At 37.9% G+C, this 20,111-nt stretch overlaps 1 non-coding gene across 1 annotated transcript; it reads right to left on the reverse strand.

The window, feature by feature from the left end:
* Positions 1-17,922: 17,922 nt before the first annotated feature.
* On the reverse strand, positions 17,923-18,027 carry LOC129499590 (U6 spliceosomal RNA). The gene has a single exon (XR_008662412.1). It is a non-coding gene; the product is annotated as a U6 spliceosomal RNA (small nuclear RNA).
* Positions 18,028-20,111: the final 2,084 nt, after the last annotated feature.

Below are 20,111 nucleotides of genomic sequence, written 5' to 3' on the forward strand. Positions count from 1 at the left end.
TGAAGGCGGCGCTAAACCGCTGAGCCAGCAGGGCTGCCCTAATTTCTCATTCTTTTTTGCAGTATCCTTTCATTAAAATTCCATCAAAAATATGCCTACTGTGTTTCCTGGATGAAACATGGAAGCATCTTCTGGCCTGAAGTTTGTTTAAAAACAATCCTTAACAGAAGATTTGAAAACTCAATTTCAAAAGTAATTTTTTCCAAGTATGCTGTCCATGTTCACATTTCTAACTTTGTGCAGAATGGGCTGGACTTATTAAGGGAGTGAGCAACCTCAAAAACTAAAACCCTAGGTGGCATCTTCAGGCTTCAGGATGCTGCTGACAGCTCAAAAGAGTTTCCCAAAAATAGTATGTTTATCTGATTAAATTTGGCTCATTACCTATATGGATAAACTCTTAATTTACCGGTCCCCTCTCTGCTCTCTTTTTACCTAAGTATGAATCTAGGGTTAACTGGAAGTTTTTATACTTTTGTTTTTGATCTTTAATTTTTATCTTTAAAAAAGGAGTATCAGTTCTGTCCCACCCCATACTGGCTTATTTCCCTTGTAAACTTACTTAGCTAATGCAATACATAGTAACTTGGTTTTGTGTCAGTTACACTGACCTTAAAGTGAATTTGTTCCCTTTAGGGAAGTGTACGTCTGTCCTGCAGCATCCCATGGTCTATGTGGTTATAGACCACAATCAGCTTGAAAACTCCCATCATCTGTGTTATTGTACCACATGGATGATTTTTCTAGATCTAGTTTTCCTTATTGTTTTTTGTTCGCGTCTAATACTAAACAAGTATGTACATCTAGCCTTTTGGCTTTGATGACTTCTAGCAATGTAATAAATATCTACAGCTTCTGAGGAATAATAATCAAAGAGTTGATTCACAGTAAATTCTACACCTGAAACTAATATTACACTGTATGTTAACTAACTGGAATTTAAACGAAAATTTGGAGGAAAAAAAAAGTTGATTCAGAAATAGCCCTATGACCACTAAAAATCACTTTCTTTTTCTGAATTCAGTTTCCTTTTCCTATAAAGTGAAGGGGATTAGACCAAGTGATTGGAAAGAACTTTCCACTGCCTACTTTCTGTGATTGGGCAAATGTTCCCCGGGTGTATATTGGCTTCAAGGGCTATGCCATTTTTCTGGGATTTAGGAGGCCTTAGGAAACACTGACTGTGCCAGCTGGCTCTCAGTTGTCCTTCAGCTGTCCCAGGACCCACCTTTCTAATGTAAGTTCTCTTTCTATTCATCTCTCTCTGCTAAACTATGGACTGGCCACATGTGCTCCTATTTAACAAGATGTAATAGAGGTCACATTGGCCACTGGAATGTCACTGAGACTTCCCCGCTGAGCAAGGAAAGCTGTGACAGGGGACATAAATTCATTCTATAAGGTCCAGTATAATTCCTACGTAAGTTTCTCAAGATCAGGGATGTTTCTCTCTTTGATCTCTCTTTGATTGCTGTCCCCCTAGTTCCAATACAGTATCTAGCACATAACGGGTACTCAAGAAATGTTTGTTGAATGAATGAATCAATCACATTCTTTCTTACCACTTGCTCCCTTGTAGTGATATTTATTTATTTATATTTCATTATTACTTTTTAAAGTAGGCTTCATGCCCAGTGTGGGGCTTGATCTCTCACTTCTAAGATCAAGAGTCACATGCTCTACAGACCAACCAGCTGCCGCCCTCCTGGTACTGATTTTTAAAATCTTTTTATTTTAGAACAGTTTTAGGTTTACAGAAAAATCAGTAATACAGAGAGTTCCTATTAGCTCATGCCCAGTTTTCCCTATTAGTAACATCTTATGTTAGTAGGTATAGTTCTCACAGTTAATGAACCAATACTGACACATTATAATTAATTAGAGCCCATATGAATATAAGGGAAGGGAGAAGAAATGTGTGGGAAATATCAGAAAGGGAGACAGAACATAAAGACTCCTAACTCTGGGAAACGAACTAGGGGTGGTGGAAGGGGAGGAGGGCGGGGGGTGGGGGTGAATGGGTGACGGGCACTGAGGGGGGCACTTGACGGGATGAGCACTGGGTGTTATTTTGTATGTTGGTAAATTGAACACCAATAAAAAATAAATTTATTATTAAAAAAATTAGAGCCCATACTTTATTCAGATTTCCTTAGTTTTTACCTAATGTCCATTTTCCATTCCAGGATCCTATCCAGGATACCACATTACATTTAATCAGCATGTAATATTTACTTAGACTCCTCTTGGCTGTGACGCTTTTTCAGATTTTCCTTATTTTGTTGACTTTGACAATTTTGAAGAGTACTGGTCAGATATTTTGTACAATGTCCCTCAGTAGGGATTTGCCAGATGTTTTTCTCACCGTTAGGTTGGGATTATGGTTTTTGGAGGAGGGCCACAGAGGTGAAGGAACGTTCTCATCACATCATATTAAGGGTATGTATATCCTATCAACATGAGTTATTACGGTTGACATTGACCTTGGTCATGTGGCTGGGGTGGTGTTTGTCAGGTTTCTCTACTGTAAAGTTACTCTTTTATATTATCCTCCCTTTCCATTCTGTACTCCTTGGAAGGATGTCACAATGTGCAGGCCACACTCAAGGCAGTAGGGAGTTACAGGCAACCTCCTTGAGGGCAGAGCAGCTACATAAATGATTGGGAATTCTTCTGCAAGGGATGTTTGTCTCTTCTCCCCTATTTATTTATTACCACTTTTTTTTTTAAGATGTGGTAATTCTTCTCCAAAAGACCGTAAGCTTCTTCAAGGCTGGACTATTCCATATGCTTCTCTATATTCCCAGTGACTTGCACAATGCTTTGGAGTACAGGTGGATGCTCAATAACCAGTGTAAAGAATGGTTCATAGCTTCCAGTCCTGGCAGTTCTCTGCTAATGACTTACTCTTCTTTTTTACTGCAAGATTTGGGCCAGAAAGTCGTCTGTTTGGCTCTTGGCAAAGTGTAATAAAAATGCTAATAATGACTAATTCTGGCACTGTGTTAAGCTCTTTATACATTTCCCCATAAGAATTTTTGCAACATACCTGCAAGGTGGATATCATCCTAATTTTATAAATGAAGATACTTATGTCCAGACTGATTATAAGACATGTCCCAAATCACACGGAGCATAGAGAGCCAGGGTTCAAATCTAGTTCTCTAAAGCCTGTGCCCTTAACCACCAGGTATACTGTGTTTTCCCTCATAATAGCCAAATAAAGCCACAAGGAAAGCCAGAAGGTGATGAAAGTGATGAAGGCTAGAAAAATACGGAAAAAGAAGAAATAAATCTCTGAGTAGGAGTGGCTGGTGTGTGACTTCTAAGATCTGCTATGAAATTGGTACATCCAAGAGAAGCACATAACCTATAGGTTAGCATAACAAGATAATTACAACATATTTCTATGTATTCCAAACACAAATATAACAGATTTTGCTCATATTCTTAATATTCAGGTTAAACATAAAAAGTAAAAGCCTAATATGATTCAGTGAGCTTTTAAGATGATAGATGAACATTAATGATGATCCCAAACATTTTCCTCCAGAGGTCCATTTTATCATATACATACAGTGGGCTTATTCATTCTACTCTTTTCCCAGGAGATGTGGTTGATTTCCAGTGGAGTGGTCAAATGATAGTGACAGTAATGGTTATTTGAAATCATTGATCCAATGACTTGTTCACCTATTAGATCTGAAATAAAATCTCTCTACATGTGGTTCTGGGGAATTATACACTGACACTGTTGCCAAAATGTGAAGTTCACATAACATTTTCTATTGGAACTAAGAGTATAAGCTAAAACCAAAATACTTCCAAATAATCATATACAGCAAAAGCCAATTCTTTAATTACACATTAGTTTTTATGTTATTTATTTTTTAGCTTGGTAAGTATTTATTTATTTATTTATTTATTTATTTATTTTTGGTAGGATTATATACTCTAAAAAAAAAGTTTTTATTTAATCAATTAGTGCTCATCACAAGTGCACTCCTTAATCTCTGTTACCTATTTCACCCATCCCCTCTGATCTCCCCTCTGGGAACCATTAATTTGTTCTCTAGAGTTGAGTCTATATCTTGGTTTGTCTCTCTCTCTCTCTTTATCCCTTTGCTCCTTTGTTTTCTTTCTTAAATGCCACATATGAGCGAAATCATAGGGTATCTGTCTTTCTGTTTGATTTATTTTGCTTAGCATTATACTCTCTAGCTCCATCCACATCAATACCAATGGCAATATTTTATTCTTTTTGATGGTTGAGTGATATTCTATTGTGTGTGTGTGTGTGTATTATATATATTGCCATATATATATATATATATATATATATACACATCTTCTTTATCTATTCATAAGTTTATGGACATTTGGGCTCTTTCCATAATTTGGCTATTGTAAACAATGCTGCCATAAACATAGGGTTGCATATATACCTTCAAATTAGTGTTTTTGTATCTTTTGGGTAAATACTTAGTACTATGATGGTTGGATCATAGTGTAGTTCTATTTTTAACTTTTTGAGGAACCTTCATACAGTTTTTCAAAATGGCTGCACCAGTTTGCATTCCCATCAACAGCGTGTGAGGGTTCACCTTCCTCCACATCCTTGCCAACATTTGTTTCTTGTGTTATTAATTTTAGCCATTGTGATAGATGTGAGATAATATCTCATTGTATTTTTTTATGATAGTCACAGAGAGAGAGAGAGAGAGAGAGAGAGAGAGAGAGAGGCAGAGACATAGGCAGAGGGAGAAGCAGGCTCCATGCACCGGGAGCCCGATGTGGGATTCGATCCCGGGTCTCCAGGATCTCGCCCTGGGCCAAAGGCAGGCGCTAAACTGCTGCGCCACCCAGGGATCCCTCTCATTGTATTTTTAATTTGAATTTCCCTGTTGATGAGTGATGTTGAGCATCTTTTCATGTGTCTGTTGGCCATCTGTATGTCTTCCTTGGAGAAAGTCTGTTCATGTCTTCTGCCCATTTTTCAACTGGATTAAATGTGAGTTTTTTGTGTTGAGTTGTAGAAGTTTTTTAAATAAATTTTGGATACTGACCCCTTACTGACAATATCATTTGCAAATATCTTCTGCCATTCCATTGATTGCCTTTTAGTTTTGTTAATTATTTCCTTCACTATGCAGAAACTTTTTATTGTAATGTAGTCCCAATAGTTTACTTTTGCTTTTGTTTCCCTTGCCTCATGAGACCTATCTAGAAAAAGTTGCTATGGCTGATGTCAGGAGGTTACTGCCTGTGTTCTCTTCTAGGATTTTTATGGTTTCGGGTCTTGTATTTAGGTCTTTTATCCATTTTGAATTTATTTTTGTGTGTGGCAAAAGAAAGTAGTCCAGTTTTATTCTTTTGTTTGTTGCTGTCCAGTTTTCCTAACAACATTTGTTGAAGAGACTTTTTCCCATTGGATATTCTTTCCTGCTTTGCCAAAGATTAGTTGACCATACAGTTGTGGGTTTATTTCTGGATTTTTCTATTATTCTGTTCCATAGATCTATGTTTCTGTTTTTTGTTCCAGTACTATACTATTTTGATCAGTACAGCTTTGTAATATAACTTGAAGTCTGGAATTGTGATGCCTCCAGTTTTTCTTTTTCAAGATTGCTGTAGCTATTTGGGGTCTTTTGTGGTTCTGTATAAATTTTAGGATTGTTTGTTCTAGTTCTGTGAAAAATGATAGTAGTATTTTGGTGGGATTGCATTAAATGTGTAGATTGCTTTGGGTGGTATAGACATTTTCACAATATTTGTTCTTCCAATCCATGAGGATGGAGTTTTTCCATTTCTTTGTGTCATCTTCAATTTCTTTCATCAGTGCTTTATAGTTTTCAGAATACAGATCTTTTACCTCTTTGGTTAGGCTTATTCCTAGGTATCTTATGATTTTTGGTGCAGTTGTAAATAGGACTGAGTCCTTGATTTCTCCTTCTGCTGCTTCATTATTAGTGTATAGAATGCAACAGATTTCTGTACATTCATTTTGTATCCTGTGACTTAAATTGTGTATCAGCTCTACGAATTTTTTAGTGGCATCTTTGGGTTTTCTACATAAAGTATCATGTTATCTGCAAATAGTGAAAGTTTGACTTCTTCCTTGCTTATTTGGATGTCTTTTATTTCTTTTTTGTTATCTGACTGCTGAGACTAGGACTTCTAGTACTATACTGAATAACACTGCTGAGAGTGGACATCCCTGTCTTATTCCTGACCATAGAGGAAAAGCTCTGTTTTTTCCCATTGAGGATGATATTAGCTGTTTTTTTTCCACAGATCATCTTTATTTTGCTGAAGTGTGTTCTCTCTGTCCTTACTTTGTTGAGAGTTTTTATCATGAATGAATATTTTTCTTTGTTAAGTGCTTTTTCTTCATCTATTGAGAGGATCATATGGTTTTTATCCTTTCTTTTATTAATATTTTGTATCAAATTGACTGATTTGTGAATATTGAACCACCCTTGCAGCCCAGGAATAAATCATGGTGAATGACTCTTTTAATGTACTATAGGATTCCATTTGCTAGTATTTTGTTGAGAATTTTTGCATCCATGTTTATCAGAGATAGTGGCCTGTAGTTCTTATTTATTTATTTATTTATTTATTTATTTATTTATTTATTTATTTATTTATTTATGATAGTCACACAGGGAGAGAGAGAGAGAGAGAGAGAGAGGCAGAGACACAGGCAGAGGGAGAAGCAGGCTCCATGCACTGGGAGCCCGACGTGGGATTCGATCCCGGGTCTCCAGGATCGCGCCCTGGGCCAAAGGCAGGCGCCAAACTGCTGCGCCACCCAGGGATCCCTGTAGTTCTCTTTTTTAGTGGAGTCTTTGTCTGGTTTTGGAATCAGAGTAATTCTGGCGTCATAGAATGAGTTTGGAAGTTTTCCTTCCATTTTTATTTTTTGGAATAGTTTCAGAAGAATAGGTATTAACTTTTCTTTAAATGTTTGGTAGAATTCACCTGTGAAGCCATCTGGCCCTTGACTTTTGTTTGTTAGGAGATTTTTGATTACTGATTCAATTTATTTGCTGGTTATCAGTCTGTTCAAAATTTCTGTTTCTTCCTGTTTCAGTTTTGGTAGTTTATATGTTTCTAGAAATTTATCCTTTTCTTCCAAATGGTCTAATTTGTTGGCATGTTATTTTTCATAATATTCTCTCATAATTGTTTGTTTTTCTCTTGTGTTGGGTGCTATTTCTCCTCTCTCATTTGTGATTTTTAAAAATTTAGGTTCTTTCTCTTTTTTCTTGATGAATCTCCCTAGAGGCTTATCAATATTATTGATTTTTTTCTAAGAACCAGTTCCTAATTTCACTGATCCGTTATATTATTGTTTAAATTTTCTGTATCATTTATTTCTGCTCTAATCCTTATTATTTCCTTCTTTCTACTGTCTTTAGTCTCCTTTTTTTTTTTTCCCTAGGTCTTTTAGATGTACCATTAGGTCGTTTGAGATTTTTCTTGCTTCTTGCAGTAGGCCTGTATTGCTATAAACTTTCTTCTTAGAATCACTTTTGCTTCATCTCAAAGGTTTTGGACCATTATGTTTTCATTTGTTTCAATGTACTTCTTTATTTTTTCTGTTATATCCTGACTGATATGTTCATTGTTTGGTAGCAAGTATTTGTAGTCTTCCCAGATTTTTTCTTATGGTTGAAACTTCTAGTTTCATAGCGTTGTGTTCAGAAAAGATGAATGATCTTTTAAATTTGATCTTTTAATTTTTTTTGAGGCTTTTGTTTTGTGGCCTAATGGGTGATCATTTCTGGAGAATGTTCCATGTGCACTTGAAAGAATGTGTATTCTGCTATTTTAGTGCGGAATGTTTTGAACATATCTTTTAACTTCATCTGGTCCAGTTTGCCACTCAAAGGCGTTGTTTCCTTGCTGATTTTCTGTTTGGATGATCTGTCCATTAATGTTAAGTGTGGGCGGATATTAAAATACCCTACTATTATTGTATTATTATTATTAATTAGTTCCTTTATATTTGTTAACTGTTTTATGTATTTGGATGCATTGAATACACAAATATTTATAATTGTTATATCTTCTTGTTGGTTAAACCTCTTTTTTTTAAGATTTTATTTATTTATTCATGAGAGACATTGAGAGAGAGAGAGAGAGAGAGAGAGGCAGAGACACAGGCAGAGGGAGAAGCAGGCTCCATGCAGGAAGCCTGATGTGGGACTTGATCCCAGGACTCCAGGATCATGCCCTGGGCCGAAGGCAAGTGCTAAACCACTGAGCCACCCAGGAATCCCCTATAGTCTTTGTTTTAAAGTCCAGTTTGTCTGATGTAAGTACTGCTACTCCAGCTTTCTTTGGACATCCATTTGCATGATGTTTCTCCATCCCCTCACATTGGATCTGCAGGTGTCTTTAAGACTGAAATGAAAAAAAAAAAAAGACTGAAATGAGGCTCTTGTAGGCAGCATAGAGGTGCATATTGGTTTTTTATTCATTCTGTCACCCTGTATCTTTTGATTGGAGTGTTTAGTCCATTTACATTTAGTGTAATTACTGACAGGTATATATTTATTGCCATTTTATTACTTGTTTTCTCGCAGTTTTTGTAGTTCTTCTCTGATCCTTTCTTGTCTTTTTATCTTTCATGGTTTTCTGGTTTTCTTTAGTGATATATTTGGGTTTCTTTCTCTTTATTCTTTCACACTAGCAGCTTTTGATTTGTGGTAATCATTAGGTTTGTGTATAACATCTTCTACATATAGCAGTCTATGTTAAATTGATGGTTGTTGAAGTTTGAACCCATTGTTTACTTCTTCTCATGTTTTAGTATATAGTATCATATTTAAATCCTTTTATTTTAGGAGTTCTTTGATTTTTTTACAGAAATATTAATTTTTACTGTTTTGTGTTTCCCACCTTCATTTTTTATCTTTCCCACCTGTCATTTTTTATCTTTCTTTTCCACTCCAAGTGTCCTCTTTGGTATTTCTTATAGTGCTGGTTTAGTGGTTATGAACTCTTTTAGTGTTTGTTTGTCTGCAAAACTCTTTATCTATCCTTTTTTGCACGATAGCCTTACTGGATAGAGTATTCTTGGCTGCAAGTTTTTCTCATTCAGCCCTTTGAATATATCATGGCACTCCTTTCTGGCTTGGAAAATTTCTGCTGAAAAATCTGCTGATAGGCTTATGGGATTTCCTTTGTATGTAACTGTCTTCTTTTGGCTACTTTTAATATTTTTTTGTCACTATATTTTGCCATTTTAATTACAATACGTCATGGTGTGGCTCTGCTTTTGTTGATTTTAATGGGAATTTTCTGTGACTCCTGGATCTGGATATGTGTTTCCTTCCCCAGATTAGGGAAGTTTTCAGCTATTATTTCTTCAAATAAATTCTCTGCCCCCTTTTCTCTTTCTTCTTCTTGGACTCCTTTAATATGAATGTTACTACATTTGGAGTATGTATGGGGTCACTGAGTTCCCTAAGTCTATTCTCATGTTACATAATTGTTTTCTCTGTCTTTTGGTAAGCTTGATTACTTTCTATTACTCTGTCTTCTAGATCATTAATTCATTCCTCTGTTTCTTCCACTGTTCATTCCATCAAGAGTGTTTCTCACTTCACTTATTGAGCCCTTTATCTCTGCTATGTTATTCCTTATCTCTGTGTTAATAGTCTCACTGATACCCTCCACTCATCTCTCGAGTCAGTGAGTATACTTATGATCGTTGCTTTAAGTTCTTCAACAACCATATTACTTATATCTGTTTCATTTAGATCTTTGGCTGTGGCCTTGTCCTTTTCTTTAATTTGGGAAAAATTCTTCTGTCTTCTCATTTTGTCTAAGTCTCCGTGCCTGTTTCCGTGTTTTAGGAAAGTCGCTATGTATCTTGTTATTGAGGGCGGGGCTTTATGAAGAAGAGATCCTGTAGTGCCCTGCAGTATAGTGTCTCCTATTCCCCAGGGCCTAGTGCTTCCTGGAGTGTCTCCAGTGTGTGCTGTGTGCACTCTGCTATTGGGTCCTGGCTGCTTTATCCTTAGGTGAATCATCTGCAGAGGCTCTCTTTGCCTGTTGTAGTCAGTGTTTGGTCCCTAGCCTGAATGTGGTGCATTTTAACTCTGGGCTGCTTGTGAAATGAGACCTTTTGCCACCGCTGCCAGAACTGAGACTCTGCAAAGCTCCCCTACAGGGAGACATGGGTTTGGACAGGGGGTTTGTGCTGGTAGTCTGTGGGAAAAGGCCTGGTATGCTGGGACTGAGGCAAGAATGACTGGGAGGGGCAGTTCCACCAGAGCATAGAGGTCAGGTCTTGGTGTAAACAAATTAGGTAGTGAGTGTTGGTGCTGCACTTGTTCCTACAGGTGACCCTGTGCTTATGTTGAGGGGTGGTGAGGGAAATGGCACTGATAAGTTCCTTTGTCCCAGAGGGGTCTCTTTATGAATGCTGCCTCTCTGGAACATGCCTCAAGAAGAACAAATAGGGGCACCTGGGTGACTCAGTCATTAACTATCTACTTTTGGCTCAGGTCATGATCTCAGGGTCCTGGTATGGAGCCCCACATTGGGCACCCTGCTCATTGGGGAGCCTGCTTCTCCCTTTCTCTGCACCCCTCCATGAGAGAGCTCATGTTCTCTCTTGCTGGCTCTCTCAAATACATAAATAATTTTTTTTTAAAAAAGAGCAAATAACCTCCCCACTGTGTGCTCTAGGCACTCTTCAGATTGCTGTTTCCACAGGGTATGTCTGCAGGCTGTTTGCCTGTCTTCTCTCTAAGATCAGCCCCAATACCTTCAGGATCTCCCAGAGCCAAGGCCATTGGCCTTTAGAACTTGAGGCTTTAAGCCTTGCTGCTTGCAAGAACTCATGAAATTCAGCCACTCTTGCTTTCCAAGCCAATTGCTATGGGGAGTCATCCCCATAGCACTCCCCTGTGTGCTAGTCTGTTTCTCATACCTCTCTGCAACAATGGCTTTCTCTCTACAGCAGCAGTCAGGATGTGCTTCTCTTCCAAATCATGTCTCCATACTTCTTACCTTCTTTGATGTGGTCTCTTCTCTACCTTTAGTTGTGGAATTTGGGTCAATTTCTGGGATACTTAGGATTATTTGATGGTTATCTAGTTGTATTCATGGGATAAGGTGAGCGTAAGGTTCTTCTACTCTGCTGCCATCTTCCTTTCCTTTATTACACATTAATTTTAAAAAGTCAGGCATGAGAGACAGCTCTTTGAAATATGGCATATATGACTTGAAGTATTTAATAAGACTTAATTCCACCCCTAGTTTTTACTGTTCTGCTATGATAATATTTTCATGTTACAGAATAATTGTCGAAGACATTTTAATATTTTCAAATCTGGGCTGTAATAAAATATGACTCATCATTATTAATGTAATTTTAAATAAGAAAAAACTGCTTCTGGGAAAACTATACTGATTTTAAGATGTATACTGATTTGAAAGGTGCTAAAATGTAGATAAAATCCGCATCAGTGACTTAAGTTATTACTAATTCTAAAGGATACAGTTTTATAATAAGTGACTCATAAAAAAAATTAAGCCATGTAAAAGGAAAGGGGACACATAAAAAAAGCAGAGATACTTGAATTTAGTTTTGAGTTTCCTGGAAAGCTAGACAAAATAAAAATGTATACACACACACACACACACACACACACACACATACATATATATTATACAATTTGTTGAATGATTAAAAGGATTTATCCTCCTCAGAACATAATTTTTTCCCCTGGAACTGAGTTATAAAAAAAATGCTGATTCAGAACATATGTAAAGAGCTGTAGGCAATATAAAGGCCATTGTCTTCAATAACACTAGTTTTGGGGGCACTTGGGTGGCTCAGGGGTTGAGCGTCGACCTTCAGCTCAGAGTGTGATCCCGGGGTTCCCACATCAGGTCCCGCATTGGGCTCCCTGCATGGAGCCTGCTTCTCCCTCTGCCTGTGTCTCTGCCTCTCTCTGTGTGTGTCTCATGAATGAATAAATAAAATAAATTAATAAATAAATGCAAATCCTATAAAAAAAACAAAAACAACAAGTGTTTTAAAGAATATAGAGAAATGCTTCCATTTGACAATTTCTTCAATCTTTGAAATCAGAAGGCATGATTGAATATTTGGACAATATCTTTAGAAATTTTAAAATAAGATTTATTTAAATTTCTTAGCCAACATTTTACACTAAAGAACATCTTTAATAGGAATACTGCACTAAGTATGACAAACATAGTAATGAGATTTGCTGAGCTTTATATTACCCTGAAAAGCCACAATTATTTGAAATTTAATTGGTACTGAAAATCATTTTTGTGGATAACAGAAGAAAAGCAAGTTTTAGCTGTTTTTAGATTGAGCTATTTAAGATCGACAGTGTTATAATTGTAATAGAAGCTGTTACATGACCAAAGCTAATTCAGATTATACCTTAAGTCCATGAGTTGCATTTTGTGTTTTACATTTCTTTCCTTTTTTAAAAAGATGATTGTTATGGAAAATTTCAAACATGTGCAAAAGGCAGACACAATACTATAGTGAACACTTTTATCTATTACTCAGCTTGAACAATGATCAGTGTATGGCCATTTTTGTTTCTTTTGTTCCTTACCCTGTTTCTTTTGAAGAAATTCCAATTAAATCCCAATTAAAGATAATCTTTGATTTTTAAAGATCTTTCTCTAAGATAAAGACTCTCTTTTTAGATATAAACATATTAGGATGATCATACCTAAAGAATTATTAATTCCTTAATATCATAGCCACTTAGAGTGTACATTGCTTCATCTTACTAATTTTTTAAATAATTGGATTGTTTGCTGAATCAAGATCAAAGAAGAGACAAGAATGGCTCCTTCTCTATCTCTGAACATTCATGTCCTCAACAATATGGACTCCGCGCCTACAGCAGCAGGTGCCATGCTGGCTCCTGGGGAAACAAAGATGAATGCAAGAAATTCTGCAAAGAATGAATGCATCATCCCCTGCATGAGAGGGAGAAATCCCATGCTGTTGTTCATAGGGAAAGCTTAGCAGCTCTCATTCCTGAGAATTTTTCTCATACTGAATATTAATTCCTCATTTGCAGCCTATTTCCATTCTTTTTTTGTTTTTAGTGGAAAAGGAACAATATCACTGCAGACTGTTATTCCCATATCTATATTTGTTTTGGGGGGTGAAGTTTCTTTATTGTTTTTACTTTGTTGCTACTTTTTGCTTTTGTTTTTTACTTTTCTGCCTTTCTATAATCTATTCTGCTCTCTTCCCACATATCTGCAGAATATGTATGCTATGTAACCATGTAACCAGAAAACACTGAACCACACACTTATGTGGAAGACATAAACTGTGTGTCTACCTAGGGGGATTAACACAAAATGGCTGATTTAACAAATAATCCTTGAACTTGTCAGTATTTTCTTAGAAGCAGTGGGTTTGGGTTGGAATTCAGAGGAGATGCTTTATAGTGCGCAGAGTATAAATAACATCATTTTAATGTTTTAACGCATTTTCACATTTATTATTTCTTTATTTTCTCTGTAATCCTATTAGTTATAAGAACAAATATGATTATCTTTATTGGGCAGGTGAGAAAAATGCAGCTCTAAGAAATTCTGCTGTATGAAAGGTACATACAAAAATAGAATAGGGCCAAGCTGAGAGATTAGTTACCTATACTTAATCTGTGTTTCTCTACTTGTTTCTGATGTTTTTATGAAATCATGTAACACTGACTGCACTTTGATAGAAGATGAAAAGAATGACATGTCAAACATATACATACTGGTCTTTTTGACCTTCCTGCTCACTCCCCTTCTCAAAGCCCAATGATAAAACCCCTCCTAGGTATGCTTCAGACCTTACTGGATGACCCTGTTGTTTGGGCAAGGACAGACATCTGAGCTTAGATGTAACAGTGGGCTCTTTTTCCCAGAAGTTTGAAACTGGCTTATAGGAACCACTTAGCATTGCACTAGTGGCTCTCAAATAAGGAATATATAAAGCCAAGGCTGACCTACGGGCAAGTTAAGCCACGCAAGTCAGTCGTGACAGAAGAGTAAAACAAATGGGCATTTACTTCCTGGTCAAATGAATTCATTTACCCCCTCCTTTAAAAAAAAATATCTTTAAGCAATCTTTATACCCAGAACAGTGCTCAAACTCCAGCCTTGAGATCAGAAGTCACATGCTCCACCAACTGAGCCATTCAGGAGCCCCTATTCCTTTGTGTGTGTGTGTGTTCCAGCAAAACTTTATTTATGGACACTAAAATTTGAATTTCACATAATTTGCACATATCACATAAAATATTTCATTTACTTCTATTTTTCCCCAGCCACTTAAAAATGTAAAAACAAAACAAAACAAAACCTAAAGAAACTCAGTCTTATAAAACAGACATTAAAACAGAAAGTGGGCTGGATTTGGCATGTGGGCCTTAGTTTATTGACCTCTGCTCTAAACCATTCTATTCCATTGCTTCCCAAATATCCTCTGAGTTATGAATTTCAATGGCCTCTTTTAGAGATTTTATTTATTTATTCATGAGACACACACACACACACACACACACACACACACAGAGAGGCAGAGACGCAGGCAGAAGGAGAAGCAGGCTCCATGCAGGGAGCCTGACATGGGCCTTGATCTAGGGTCTCCAGGATCATGCCCTGGGCTGAAGGTGGCCCTAAATCGCTGAGCCACCAGGGCTACCCCTCTTTTAGGATCAGATTATGAAACAACAGAGAACTCCACTGCCAAAGCCAACAGTGGTAATAACAATAGTCACAGTAATAACAATAATAATAAATCACATCTTCAATTGCAGTAAAGAAAGGGCCGGCCCTTTTGTTTGTCCTGCAGCACTGGGCATGACAGTGTATCCTGTCCTTAGCACAGTAGAGCTCTGGCTGAATGACTAAAGTGCCAGGTTCATGCCAGAATCACGCAGTATGTTCCCTGAGCCCTGGTGCCACTGGGCATCCCAGGTGCCTTTCACCCATCAATCTATTCACCAATCCTGTTTCGTTTTTCCACATTGCACTCAGGGCACCTGACATTACATTATATATATGCATATTTCTTGCCTGTCTTCCCTACCAGAATGAGGGCCGGAGGGTTGTCTGCCCTACTCATTGTTTATTCCCAGAGTCTAGAACCAGGTTTGGCATACGGTGGGTATTCAATACATATTTGTCAATTGGATGGATCATTTTTCTTCATTAATCTCCCACTTGGCATCAGGCAGGTGGAGCCTGAACTCTCATAAATATGGGGTCTTACTATACAAATGGAAATCTCTGCTTCAGAGAGAATCAGTGAGGACCAGGTTACTGCTGGCCGAGGTCTCTGTATAGCTGTATAGGTTGAGTAGAAGAGGCAAATGGGTGTGGGGGTGAGGGGAAGCTCACAGTTTCTTCATTGTCTTACACTTTCCCCATGGCTCAAAGGATAAATAAAGTTCATTTCCATGACTGAACACCAAAGTACCAATGATGAACTAGCCCAGAAATGACCAATCCAGAGCCTGAGAACACCAGGGGCCCCTATTCCTTTTTGAGGCCAGTTGTACTTCCTGGCTGGGAGGTATTCATTCAACAAATTCCCTTTATGCTTAAGTCCTTTGAGTGATTTCAGTTCTTTACAATCAAATGAACCCCAAGACCCCAAAAATGCTTTACTCAGGCAAAAAGAAATCATCTTAAGAGATCTGTCCTGGGGCTTTTACTATTTTTCTAAGCAGAGATGGCATTTGTGTCAAGTGTTTTTGCCTTTCCAGTGGTAGATGGAAGTGTTGTGGATTTCCTATGGAAGAGTAATTTGAGGAACTTTCATTTAAAAATTTTCCAGCAAGGTAAAAAAATAAAAATAAAATAATTTTTTTTTATTTATGATAGTCATACAGAGAGAGAGAGAGAGGCAGAGACACAGGCAGAGGGAGAAGCAGGCTCCATGCACCGGGAGCCTGACGTGGGATTCGATCCCGGGTCTCCAGGATCGCGCCCTGGGCCAAAGGCAGGTGCCAAACCGCTGCGCCACCCAGGGATCCCTAAAAATAAAATAAAATAAAAATTTTCCAGCAGGGGTGCCTGGGTGACTTGGTTGGTTAAGCTTCCAATTCTTGGTTTCCATTCAGATCATGATCTTGAGGTCCTGGGATTGAGTCCTGTGTGGGGATCTGTGCTGAGCAAGGAGTCTGCTTAAGGATTCTTTCTCTCTCTGTCCCTTCCTGGCTCACTTTTGCACATGTTCTCCCTCTCTCTCAAATAAATAAATCTAAAAGAGAAAGAAAGAAAGAAAAGAAAGAAGAAGAAAGAAAGGAAGGAAGGAAGGAAGAGAGAGAAGGAAGAGAAGGAAGGAAGAGAAGAGAAGAGAAGAGAAGAGAAGAGAAAAGAAAAGAAAAAGAAAGAAAGAAAATTGTCCTTAAGCCAGTGGTGCTCAGCTCTGGGTGCCCCTAGGGGACAGTAGGCTTCCTCCTGAGCAAGCTTACACATTGGGATTTCTGTTGTGCAGAGTCCTTGCCAGCGACTTCTATCCTCCTTCTCCCTGCCATCTGACTCATTAGGATCCTAGAAACCTCAGAATTCAACGTTTTTTCAGAGTTATTTTATTTCCTTAAAACAACAACAACTTTGGAATGCATTGTCACCCACTGGGCATTTATTGTGTTACTTTATTATGTTACTACAATTGTGGTTGTCTGTGTGACATTCATATCACCTTTCTCCCCGTATAACAACTCTACTGAGTCTCCTCAGTTTTACACACCAGGTGGCATTCACCTCTCCACAATGGCTAGTTCAAGGTTCTCCAAAGCTGAGATTCTTGTTCATTGTGAGATGTCATGTTCTCTCTTCCCTGGATTTTAGGGGGAAAGTATGTTGCCCTGATAGCTGCTGGCAGGCATCTTGCAATGGTGGGGGATGCCAGCCTGAGGGAGAGGCAACGTATGGAATAAGGCATAGTCAGTAGAGCTTTAGAGAAGTCTAGCCAGAACTTATGTGAGTAATGCTTGAGGCTTACATTTCCTATGGACTTTTAGGTACAGGTGCCAATGAATTCCCATTACTATTTAAGGCAATTTGAGTTCAATTTTCTGTTGTTTTCAGCATAAAGTATTCTGATGTAGAGCCTTTAAATTCATTTACTTCTCTCAAATTTTGGGTTACTGACTTCACATTAAAATATCCTCACCATCAGTGTATTGGCACAGCACTACGTACTTCCAGTGTCTTTTGCCCTCATGACAACCTTATGAGATAGGTAATACTATTATTGAGTTTCCACTTTTCGGATGAAGATACTCAGGTTCTGAGAGAGTGTGATTTCTCTAAAGACACAAAACCTCTAAGCAGCAGTAGAATCTGAATTAAGCCTATTGCAAATACCATATGACATCTATTTATTATAGAAAAGAAACAAGATAAAAATTCATCTTTGTAGACAGTTGGCAGCAATCACTTGTATTTGTGAAATACCTTCTCTATTTCCAAAGCATATTTGAGCCTACCCTTTTGACAAGTATCAACTGTAGGTGCTGACAGATACAGAGGCCAGTCACAGAGACTACCTAGGAAATGAGTCAAGGTGTATCTAACCAATGCAGGTAGAAGAAAGTGCTGCACAATAAAAAAGTTAAACAATGTTCTCCAATGACAGACGCAGTGTGTAAGCCTCTGAGTCTTCCAGAAAGGGCTTCAATATCATTGTATTTGATTAAGTCTGAATGAGTGAGGTACACATTGGGACTTGGAGGAAGTGTCACTGAAGAATAGGCAACCCCCTCCTTCTTCCAAGCCCGGCTGGATCCTTATGATCAGATCATCAATCCTGATATTACACAAAATGACCATAGAGACTGGTATAAAAGAAGCATCAACATACCTTCTTTTTTTTTTCTTCCCAGTTTTAAAAATGTGGAACATTTTGCAAAATTTCGATGTCATCCTTGCACAGGGGCCATGCTAATCTCTGAATTATTCCAATTTTAGTATATGTGCTGCTGAAGCAAGCACCACACCTTCTTTTAACGTATTTATTCTCCCTAGGCTAGCACAGTCTGGTCTAGGATCTTTCTGGTCTCAGAGTTGCAGAGTCAGAGCAAGGGTCAGTTATCCTGGTGTCTCTGAGAATCTTACAAGCCCTCAGACTAGCTATAAGTCTGTCAGAGCGATGATTATAATTTTATAGATGGAAAAGTTAAGATAATTAAGTGGGGGGTTAAAATTATTTGGCATCCAAGTGCATTAGGCGGTAACAGAACTGAATGAAAACTAAGGTATTTTGACTGGTTCTTCAATCCTTAGTTAACTAGGATGCATTAGTTTTTCATCCACGGGAAGTTACCCAGGCCAATTTTGTTGTAAGTGAAACCCAGAATAAAGATCAGGAACATCATTGGAGGGACAGGCTGTGCCTTTGAGTATAAAACCCAAAAAGAGTAAGGCTGGATTTGTTTGTAGTAATTAATGTTGAAGAGTTGGTAATGAGACTAGACACGTAGTTTAATCAGACTGTCTGGTGGTCACCCAGAACAGACACACTATGATGCCTATGACACTAATGTGGAAAAGCCGCAGTTTCTTGGCCTCATGAGTGACTGTCAATCCCCCAGACAATGCTGATTTCCCAGCATGGTGAGGGGCTTCAGGTCCACAAAGTTTCCAGGGCTTTCTCCCATGTGTTTTGATTAGTGCGTTTTTGATAAAGTGGGCAACAGTCTCTTTTCTCATTGCTAACATTCCCTTTTGGTGCACCAGCAGCAGCCTCAAGAAGTCTTCTACCACCATAAATTCTAAATGCTCTTGGCTAACTTAATGGTATTGGATAGTCTAGAACTGGGGGTATCTTAGATAATGGATAATTCTGGACAATTCCCATGTCTCACTTTCTCATTCACTCAGAAATACTTATTGACTGCGTTCTGTGTGTTGGGCCCAGTGCTAGTTCCTGGGTAGAGAATAAAGAGCACACAGATGTGATCACTGCACTGATAAAGCTGCAGTTTAGTGGGGAGGGTAGCATCAGATATATAATTACAAAACATGATGGATGAAATGGGAAAGACTTGAGTCCTACAAAGACATATACCAGGGGAATCGCATTTTGGATTGGGGTACCACCTTGTGAGGAAGTGACTCTTTATGCTGAGAACCAAAAGGTGAGAAAGCACCAGCAAGATAGAGTGGGAACAAGGGTTTCTTAAGCAAAAGAAAAGGCAGGTTAGTAGTTGTGGTGGAGGAAACAATCTGTCCTGTTGAAGTAACTGAAGCTGGGGTGTGGGAGCAAGGAGGGAGAGAGGTAACCAGGGAGAGGTGAGTATGTGCAGACCCATGAACTCTGGGCATTTAAGCTTTGGAATCTTGAGATGACTGGATTCAAATCTTAGCTTCTACTTTTACTTATGATATTGGACAAGTCACTTAATTTCTTTGTGAGTCAGTTTCGACTGCATTGAAATTATCTACTGGGCAAACTAATGTAGAATAAATGAATCTAAATGTCTGGTCCATAGCCCTGCCCGTTCCTTCTCTCCACCATCTGCTTCCTTTTCTCTTCCTGCATTTTTATTCAGCGCTATTGTTGTAGTTGGATAGTTATTTAACAGTGGTTTTCTTGGCTCTTTCCCATTACCTCGCAACCCAAATAATCAAAAACTGAATCATCTAGATGTTAATTATTGTTTAAGAAATTTCATTTCCATCATTGACATTATCATTATTAATTATAACAGATGCATTTACAATCAATTGTTAGAGTCTATCCTTGCTCTTAAGTCTGTCCTTGAGAGATTCTCAGGTTCATGTTGGCTTAACATTTTATTTACAAAATAGTTGTGATTTTTTTTAAACTTGGAAGATTGTTTTTGGTGCATAATATGAAAGCTGACTGTGTGACTTAGGAAACCAAAAATATTTATTCAGAAAACATTCATTGCAGTTAACTGTCATGTTGAAAAGACAGCTTTTTGTTTCAGGGCAATGAATGCAACACAGTATATTTTAGTTTATTAGCACTGTTGGTTGAGTGGTTATACAAAAATGCTTGGACAAATATTCCCAAATATAACAAGTGCCCCAGATTCTCCAACGTTAGGAAG

This window comes from Nyctereutes procyonoides, unplaced genomic scaffold (assembly GCF_905146905.1).
Source record: "Nyctereutes procyonoides isolate TBG_1078 unplaced genomic scaffold, NYPRO_anot_genome, whole genome shotgun sequence".
In the NCBI taxonomy this organism is placed as follows: domain Eukaryota; kingdom Metazoa; phylum Chordata; class Mammalia; order Carnivora; family Canidae; genus Nyctereutes; species Nyctereutes procyonoides.